A 10,506-nucleotide genomic window follows, 5' to 3' on the forward strand; every position below is an offset into this window, starting at 1 on the left:
TTACCATATGACCTAGCAATTCTACTTCTAAGAATATATGCAAAAAAAAATTGAAAGCTTATGCGTGCACTAAGTACACGAATGTTCAAAGCAGAATTTTTTATGATAGCCAAAAAATGGGAAAATACAGATGACCATAAGTGATGAACAAAGAAACACAAAGTCATATATCCCTGTAACAGAACATTATTCAGCCATCAAAGCAATGGAGTACTGTTATGTGTTACAAAATAGATGAAGCTTTAAAAGAAGTGTGAAAGAAGCCAGACACAAAAGGCCACACATTTACAATTTTATTTATATTAAATTTTCAGAATAAACAAATCTAGAGAGAAATAAAGTAAGTTAGCGGTTCCATTGGTTGTGAGTGTAGGAAATACAGAGGCTAATGGATACATGGTTTCTTTTTGGGATGATGAAAATATTCTGAAATTATTTAGTAGTGTTGGTTGTACAATTCTGTGACTATACTGAAAACAATTAAATTTTGCACTTTGGAATGGTGAATTTTATGGCATGTGAATTATATCTCCATAAAAAAGAAAATAAAGAAAATAAAAGAAGAAAATTAAAATCCATCATTTTAAATTTTGAAGTTTATGGCTCATTTTACATCTCCAAAATCTAAAAATTAATGAAGAAATAATGTATAAACTTACATCAAAGAATAGGAAAGAGGCAATTTTATAATTAAATAGTGGATATAACCAATAATTCTGCATTGAAAACTCACGTATTCTTACTGTATGGCTCTGAGGAATTCTTTAATTTCTCTGGCTTACAGTTTGAGCATCAGAGATATGACACAATGCCTTACTCACATGATGGCTAAAAATACTGAAAAATCAGGCATGAGAAAGTTCTTCAGAAAGGTACTCACATGATGACTATAAACACTGAAAATTCAGGTGTGAAAAAGCTCTTCAGAAAGGTATTTTGTTTTATTATGGTTGATGTGGGTTTACAGCTCATTTCAACACATAACATATAGCATGATCAGACTCTGCTATTATAGCCACTCCTTGAGTCAAACCTTAAGTGCCTCTAAGTTTTCTTTACAATTCAAAATTCCCGTACTTCTTTAGAAGGACTAACAATAAAAGTTGAAGCACTTCACTTGAGTTTTAAAGATCACAAGTAGCTGGAGTTAGCCATCTCCTGGTTTTCATCCTGGGCACATTGTTACAACATGGTATTTTCACACTTCTAGATGTCTGCTGCTAAATGGACACCACATCCTGTTTTAATATTTTCCTCAACACTAAAGGGGATACAAATTATATTCTCCTAAAAAAGTTCTTGCCATGTTTCTCCCTAATCACTGGAATACCAGAGTGGGCCTGTAGATATCTCAGCTTAACAAACATGTAGCCATCATGCCAGTTTTTCTTTCTGGAACGTACTATCAGACTCTTGGGAGTTTTCTTAGAGCCTCATTATTGTTCCACTCTTGTTCCATTCTCTGATTAATTTACTTTGATAAATGGAGGTATTGGAGAAGCTAGGATGATGCTACTTGGGGGCAACTTGACTTTAACTCCCCAAAAGTCATGAATGGAGTATCTGGCCCAAATGATTGATATCTCTCTTTTAACCTGGATATTTAGTTCCTCTTTTCTATTAGCTATGAGCCATAACCAGCGGTCAAAATCCTTTACATTATTATTGCAACTATATATATATATAATATATTATATATTATATATATATATTATATATAATATATTATATATAATATATATATATTATATATATTATATATAATATATTATATATATAAATGTATTATACAACATAATTTTTAATATATTATAAACCTATATATACATTTATAGTTATACAATTAAATTATTATTTCCCATACTGGCATACTGTTTTTCTTCTATATGTACTAAGTGGTATATTGACTTACCAACTGATAAGTCTGTTAGATCAACAAGCATTTGTTGATATAAAATATTTCCCACTTCACTTGATCTTAGCCAAAAGGCCGAGAAGCGATATATTTCCCACTTCAAAAAAAGAAGTGTTATTAATAAGCTTAGTTACTTGAACAAGCAGTTGGTGACAACCCACTTTCCACCACAGAAGTATGTGGATGTGTACTCCTAACGCACCTAGGAAAACATCATGTAGAGAACTAAACGTGGGACATATTTTGGTTAGGAAGTATTAAGAATTATTTGTTAGTTTTTTTATACAAGGACTCTATGACAGAAATAAAAGAAAACTGACATTGATAAAAGAAAGTACTTTTTAAAGCAATATCCAGGTTCTTGAATGTGATTACTTTTGAAATATGTTTTTTCCCAGATCAAACTTAATAGCTCTAAAATTAAATAAAATTTAATATATTTACATGTTAGATATACCTAAATGTTTAAAAAAAAGCAGAACAATTCAAAAATCATTCATTGAATATCAAACATGGTCACTTGAGAATCTTCCTTTTTGTTGCTGAACCAATACGGCAGAACTGCATTTTAGAACTGAGCCAGCAATTACTGATAATGTTTCTTAATATGAATTACAGATATTCAATTACTGTAAATATATATAAACCATATATACTTATAATTTATTATTATATGTAATATATATTACATATATATAATTATATGTATTTTACATTATAGTACATTACATTATATATTTATGTATAAATATATAAATTATATTATATACTTATATTTTGCATATAGATACATTTATATTTATATAATATATATACTTCTTTGGTTGTTACTCAGAAGACAGAAGATTGAACACATCCTTTTAGAAATGTGTGCATGCAACCACAGGGAGGGGTAGAGAGAGGGAGAGAAAGAATCCCAAGCAGGCTCCATACTCTCGCTCTGCTGAGAGCATGATGTCTGACACAGGGCTCAACCTCAAGAATCTTGAAATCATGACTTGAACCAAAATCAAGAGTCAGATGCTTAACCAACTGAGGCACCCAGGCACCCTTTAGAAGTAAACTGCCTTCAAGTCTCCTGTTGACTTTGGACCTAAAATTTGAATTCCCCTTTTTTATATTTATAAACACATGTACACACATACAAATAAACCACATGACTTTGGATAGAATATTTTATTTTGAATTCCTAAATAGTTTACATGTGATATTAATTGAAAAAAGGAAAATGCACTATGATTTCACAGAAAGTAACTGACTTACCTTGCAAATATTATGAAGTATCCAGAAAGTTATACTGATCACTATCCAAATTACTATTTATCATAATATACAATGGGCAGATAAATCATAACTGTCTTTGTTTTTATTTTTTTTTAAGTTTGTTTATTTATTTTGAGGGTGAGAGAGACAGCATGAGCAGTGGAGGGTCAGAGAGAAAGGATGCCAAGCAGGTTCCATGCTGTCAGCACAGAGCCTGACACAGGGCTCAATCTCACAAACCTCAAGATCATGTCCTGAGTCGAAATCAAGAGTTGGACATTTAACCAACTGAGCCACCCAGGCACCCTTCATAACTCTTTTTAATGTTATAATAGTTTTTATATAATTCCTTTTACTATAGCAAGTTTGAGTTAATTATTTAAGACAGTATTTATTTACTTTTTAAAGCTTACTTTTTGAGAGAGAGAGAGGTAGAGTGCAAGCAGGGCAGGGGCAGAGAGAGAGGGAGAGAAAGAAAATCCCAAGCAGGCTCTGCACTGTCAGAGGGGGGCCCAGTGTGGGGCTTGAACTCAGGAACCATGAGATCATGACCTGAGCCAAAATCAAGAGTCGGACACTTAACTGACTGAGTCACCCACGCACCCCAACAGATAGTATTTAAATAATAGATACTATATACATAAAAAAATAATAGATAACAGAGGTCACATCTTTTCAGGTAAATACTGAAAAGTCCTTTGAACAGTGTATATAAAACTCATATCATGAAATAACTGGTATTTTTAACAATTTAAATGCCGTTAAGAAGCATCAAATGTTATTAACCTAACAATATTAACCTACAATATTTTCATGCTAAAACGGTATACAAAATAAAGTTATTCTATAACATAAATTTGTAGCTAATTGTGACTATAAATTAATATACTTAGAGCATATGTATATATGTCTGAATTAAATGTAGAGCTAACTCTTTTTAAGAACAACACATAGGGATTTTTCAAATTGAAAAAAAAATGAAGTGTCTCTACAGAAATTATTTTACTTGGATTCAGTAACATTACACTTAAATTATTTTGAAAAGTTTGCATCTTGGCAAAAGTAAATCCTGAACTTCAACTACAGCTACAATTCATATGGGGTAAGGGTTGTGACAGTTCTAGGAGAATGAAATAAAGTTAGGTGAAGATTGATTACAGCACAAGCAAGAATTAAGGTATGGGCAGGTCAAGGAGAGAATGATTGCTGATTATGCATAAGCCTAACAGCATCTTAAGAATATAGACAAAATGTATTAAGAAAACAAGTTTTAGCTCAAGAATGACTAATATTTTTAGCCTTGGGAGTAAAGCTAATGTCTGAGTTAAAGAGACAGATTGTTAGTGCAGTTGTCAGCATAGTCATCCAGCTGGAATTGTTTTTTCTCCCTTGTTTTTCAGTTTTTCTATTAAAATAATCCTCTCTGTTGAACAAAATGAAAAGTAACATGCAATTAACATGAATATGCTCCCAGATTATCTTTTGGCATTAGAGTTGTCTCTGACATTTAAGCAAATCACCTAATTAGTCTCTGTCTACATTCATCAATGTGTGAAGCAGATTTTAAAGATTTTATATTCTTGATAACAAAACTGGTAAATTTTAATGTGTTTAATGTTAGAATAGTGTTTCATAGTATATAATCTTTATAAAATGTTTAAGTTAATGATTTAAGTATTTTATTATTATTATTATTATTATTATTATTATTATTATCATTATTATTTTAATTTAAAGAATGTGGTCTGTTGAAGGCCTTGGAGTGTTATGCCTGCCCGCAGAGTAGCTAGAAAGGCTTGTGGGGTGTGGAAACCAGTCAGAACTAAGCTGAAGGTTTTTTCTCTTTTTTTTAAGTAAGTTCTACAGCCAAAGTGAGGCTCAAATTCATGACCCCAAGATCGAGTTGAATGTTCTACTGAGCCAGCCAGACATCCCCCCCGTGCCCCCCCCCTTTTTTTCTTTGGTTGATCAGCCGTGCTTATTGCAGCATTGGCAAATAATGTAATGTTTATACGTTAGCTACATACATTTATTAACTATTTTATAAAAGAATAAACGAATGGGGCAGAACTATCTTAAAGACCCAGAAACTGGATTTTAAAAAATGGTTGTATTTTAAGCACAAACTAGTTGACAAAAGGTCGTTTGATTTTTTTCAAAACACTGTGCCTACTTTACATAATGGCATATAATTGAACTTTATATTTAATGTCATCTTTTAAATTTTAGCATACAACCCACCCATACATACACACGGTGCAAATACAGAAATCTCTTTCATAATGATAATTTGTGATATGAAATTCTACGGTGAGGATTCTTACTATTTTATGCTATTTATCACTTTTAAGGAATGCTAACTGAAATATGCACATTTTGAGTCATTCTGTTTGAGATCAATTACCCAAAAGCAGTTTGGAATTTATGAAGAGGGATGCATATAGTGGAAAACTCAGCCAGACAAGAAGTTTTTGTAGGTTTGCCTTTGAAAAATAAAAGAAAAGTAATGTGAAATAAACCAAAGCCTTAAAACTCCCCACTATCAGAGTTAGGAATCTAGGTGCAGGAGCCCAGTGAGCATTTCTGCTAAGGGCTAGTTTCTAACAGGGGTGGAATTAACACTAGTTGATTCCATGCTTGGGAAGGATAATAAAAAATATTTACACAGCAATGTATAAGACTGAAACTTAATGCATGCCATTAAAAAAAAGTCTTTTAGAAGGTCTGTGATTCTGGAGATGAATGCAGAATGTGACAAAGTAATCTAACTGTATTCAAATGTATAAAGAAGTCTCACTGAAGGGGACAGGGAAACAAGATGCTGAACTAAGTAACTTTGGAAATGAGTGGAGTGTGTAAGACTAAAGGCAAAAGAAATTGCATATAAGTACTGTACTGTAGTTGGTTAATATTTCTCATGAGAGTACAAGTTGAAGATTCTGAAATCACTATACATATGTTTTGGAACTGAACGATAAAATAAATGAATGGCAGATGGTAGGAGCCAATATTCTCATAATTAAAGTGGAGAATTATATACCAGCAAGGGGAAGAAGATAGAAAGATCCATGTGATTATGGATTAAATTTGGAGATATCAGTTTATTTAGTATAATATAGATATAGCTGATAAAACAGGGATTTTTATAGATCTGCATATACCAATATACATTGGTTGATATATACACAGGTATTTTCCTTCTCTGTCACCTCAGAGAGCTTACATGAACTCACAGTATCAAAGAGCACATCTAGCACCCAGATCTTGGTTTCTAATACCATTTTTCCAAAGAAAGATATCAGGGCTCCTTGCCAAGAGGACTGATTCCATGTTTGAGCAAGAGATAGACACAAGCCTGGAGCATTTTGTAGGGAAGGAAAGTCAAGTCCTCAAACAAACAATAAAATAAACACAAAAAACAAAACCCCAAAACCTAAAACCAAAAAAACAACAACATAAAGCTCTCAAAACCCAAAAAACAAAAAAAAAAAATCCAACCCTACAATTATGGAGATGTCAAAGGGATTCAAGAGATAGCTGAAAAAGCTCCCAACGTCAGCAAGAGAATAATTCCATTAGCATATATTAATATGAATATTTAAATAAATGAATAAATAGAAAAATTACTATGCCACATAATTAAAAAGAATTTATATACATATTCCACCCTCAAAGAGCTAGAGCGTAACTCCCCACTCAAGTGTGGGCTGCGCATAACATCCCTCCAAAGAGTTGAGTACGCACAAGGTGAACAACAGACTAACCTTACAATACCCAAACTGAAAAATGCCACCTGAGCCAAGTGATCAAGGTTAACAACGGCAGTAATGTCATTTTGATAATATATATTCTTTTTTCTATATTTATTTATTTTTGAGAGAGAGAGAGAGAGAGAGAGAGAGAGAGAGAGAGAGACAGAGCATAAGCGGGGGAGGATTTGAGAGAGAGAGGGAGACCCAGAATCTGAAGCAGGCTCCAGGCTCTGAGCTGTCAGCATATAGCCCAACGTGGGTCCCAAACCCATGAACCTCGAGATCATGACATGAGCTGCACTCGGATGCTTAACCGACTGAACAACCCAGGCGCCCCAATAATATATATTCTTAATATGATGCAACAAGAGATGCACTTGGCTTCTGTGGTCTTCCTGTCTAAAACACAAACTCAGGCAAATCATTGGAAAAGAATCAGGCAAATGTCAACTGAGGGATATTCCACAAAACACCTGAGCATTACTCCTCAAAACCGTCGAAGTCATGAATAACAAGGAATTTCTGAGAAATTGCCAAAGCCAGAAAGAGCCTAAGGAGACATGATAACGTAATGTATCCTGAATGTGATGCTACAACAGAAAAAAATTAAAACTAAGGGAATTTGAATAAAATGTGGATTTTGATTAATCATAATGTATCAATATTGGTTCATTATTTGTGAGAAATATATCTTACCACAGTATTGATGTTAATAATATAGGAAAACTGTGTGGGATTAGAGGAACTTCTCTGTACTATCCTCACAATTTTCCTATAAATCTTAAACAATTCTAAAAGAAAAGAAATATTTTAAAGTATATCAGAGAGAGGTGGGGGTGGAGAATAATGACATTGATGTTCTCAATAACATAAATATTATATGAGAGGACTATTTATTGGGCAAAGCAATTCTAGATATCTCCCCTCTTACATTTCATAGAACCCTGATATTGGGCAGGAACATATACACACACGTTTCTGTTGCAAGGAACATGGTTAACTAAAATATTCATGACACCAGTTACTTGAAATTGAATTAAAACTCATCTCTTTACCACCAAAAATAAAATAAAACAATATGAAAAGACCCCCCCCCAAATAGTACTTTAAAAGCAAGGTAGTATCTTTTGGAAGAGCTCTCTGCACTATTTTTTTTCACTGTAAATTTGTTCATGTTTTCTTAGTGGAATGATGACTATTTTGCCATCCACTTCGACAATGAATCTAGAAAGAAAAAAAGGAGCATTGTGGGTATTATATTCCGTGAAGTTAAAGACAAATACCACAGTGGTGACTTATAATCATACGTAATAACAAAGAAGTAAAATCTGAGTTTTAGATGAGGACTTGGGGGGCATGTCATACATAGCCAGGGATGAGTGTCCTGTGGGTTTATAGTAGATTCTAAGTTAAGTAGGACCTAAGCGTATCATGGACACTTCTTGTTACTGCTATCATGCGATTTTCTGCTTGTAATGCTCAAATAAAAATGGAGAATATATTCATTCTGAGCTTCTTGCAAAAGAACATAATAACTGCTTATTTCTACTTGTAGAAAAAAGATTTTTTGTGTCCGGTGATGTTGTTCTTTCCATCCATCTGATTAGCCAATTCAACATCAGTGAACGATGTAGAGACATCTATCTCAGGCAGATCTAATCCTTCAATTTATTTTTAAAGCATGTGGAACCTACTTCACAGCAACTCATACATTTTGCTTGTGAAAACTTTCTTCCCAAAGATGACCAGGGAGGTCATACAGTAGAGTACTAAGTAGTATATTCTAGCCAGGTAAATTACTTTCTTTCCCTGAAACAAACATGCCATTTAGTCTTCCTACCACTGTATGTTCCTATTTCCAAAACCTTAATTTATCTTGCTTATATTACAATTTATATTTGAGAGCCATTGTAAGTCACTGGTAATACAGGGCTAGCTAAAGTCAAAAACCATAAATAAAATACTTTTCTCCTTATTTTCAGATTTCAGGCTGAATCTTACCTTTATTCCTGCTAAACAAGTTTACGACCTCACATTAATGACTAGTCAGTGTGCACAAAGCTAATTTTGACATAGGTCCTTTTTTATTTCAGTAATTAAAGTCATTTAAAAGTTTTAATTAGAAAGTGCACTTTATGGCCAGTAATAGAGAAAGGAAGGTGCCGCTTCGAGAGAGAGATTCTTTTCTACAGTGTTCCTACTGTGTCAGAAAATTACAGTATGTCCATCTTTTAATTTGGCTCAGTAATAATGGATTTCCACCTACACATATAATGTTTTCCCATTTTTTTAAAAGCTTACTGCTTCAGTGGAAATATGTGATATGCTGCTGTGATAGTGTTTTGCTATAAAATAGTATTACGTTGGTATAAAGAAGCCCAGGAAATGTTAGAACAGGAGGAGGCCAGGAAGCTGTCCACAGTTCTATTGTAGTTAAGGTAGAGTCAGAATTGTGTGGTGCCAGGGTTTTCTCTTAACTGCAGCAGTTGGCTAATTACTTTTTGAGATCTGTTTACTCTAGTTTTTCTGAATGGGCAATTTAGTTTTCTATTAACTACTTGGAAAACTACATTGCTTATTTTTTTTTTTTTTCTGTCTTTTCCTGAATGTCAGACTCTTAACTCTTCTTTGGAGCACCTTAAAAACAATTTACATATTGGGGAACAGAGAAGAAGAGAGAAACAAACAAACGGGAAAAGTATTCCACCACTTGAGACAAAATTGCAAAACTGAGAGAGTAATCTTAATAGTATCTCATTGTCTTCACCCCCTCTAAGTATTCTTAGATATTTCTCATAGACATGTATTTGTCATACTCTTTGTGAAGGCCCTGGACAAAAATTTAAATCATTTAAATTGTATAAATCCTGGGGTGCCTGGGTGGCTTAGTCCATTAAGCATCTGACTTCAGTTCAGGTCATGATCTCACCATTCATGAGTTTAAGCCCCACACTGGGCTCTGCACTGACAGATTAGAGCCTGGAGCCTGCTTTGGATTCTGTGTGTCCCTCTCTCTCTGCCCCTTTCCCCTCCTCTCTCTCTCTCTGTCTCTCTCTCTCTCTGTCTCTCTCTCTCAAAAATAAATATTAAAAAAATAAAGAAATTGTGTAAATCCTTTGACTCAGCAAATATTCTTCTGTTAATCTATCCTTAGCAAAGATCCATAGAAAAGTGTAAAATTTTGGGGCACCTGGGTGGCTCAGTCGGTTGGGTGGCCAACTTCGGCTCAGGTCATGATCTCGCGGTCCGTGAGTTCGAGCCCCGCGTCGGGCTCTGTGCTGACAGCTCAGAGCCTGGAGCCTGCTTCAGATTCTGTGTCTCCCTCTCTCTGACCCTCCCCCATTCATGCTCTGTCTCTCTCTGTCTCAAAAATAAATAAAGGTTAAAAAAAATTAAAAAAAAAAGAAAAGTGTAAAATTTTAACTGAATAGCTAAATCTAAGAAACATCTTAATGTTTAAATATTAGCTAATAGGATGCGATGCCAATATTAAAATCATAAAGATCAAATGTTCAATGATATGAAATATGTGATAATTTAAAAGAAATGTATTCTGTTCAACTGTGTGTGTGTATA

The sequence above is a fragment of the Felis catus genome, chromosome C2 (genome assembly GCF_018350175.1).
Source record: "Felis catus isolate Fca126 chromosome C2, F.catus_Fca126_mat1.0, whole genome shotgun sequence".
Lineage (NCBI taxonomy): Eukaryota > Metazoa > Chordata > Mammalia > Carnivora > Felidae > Felis > Felis catus.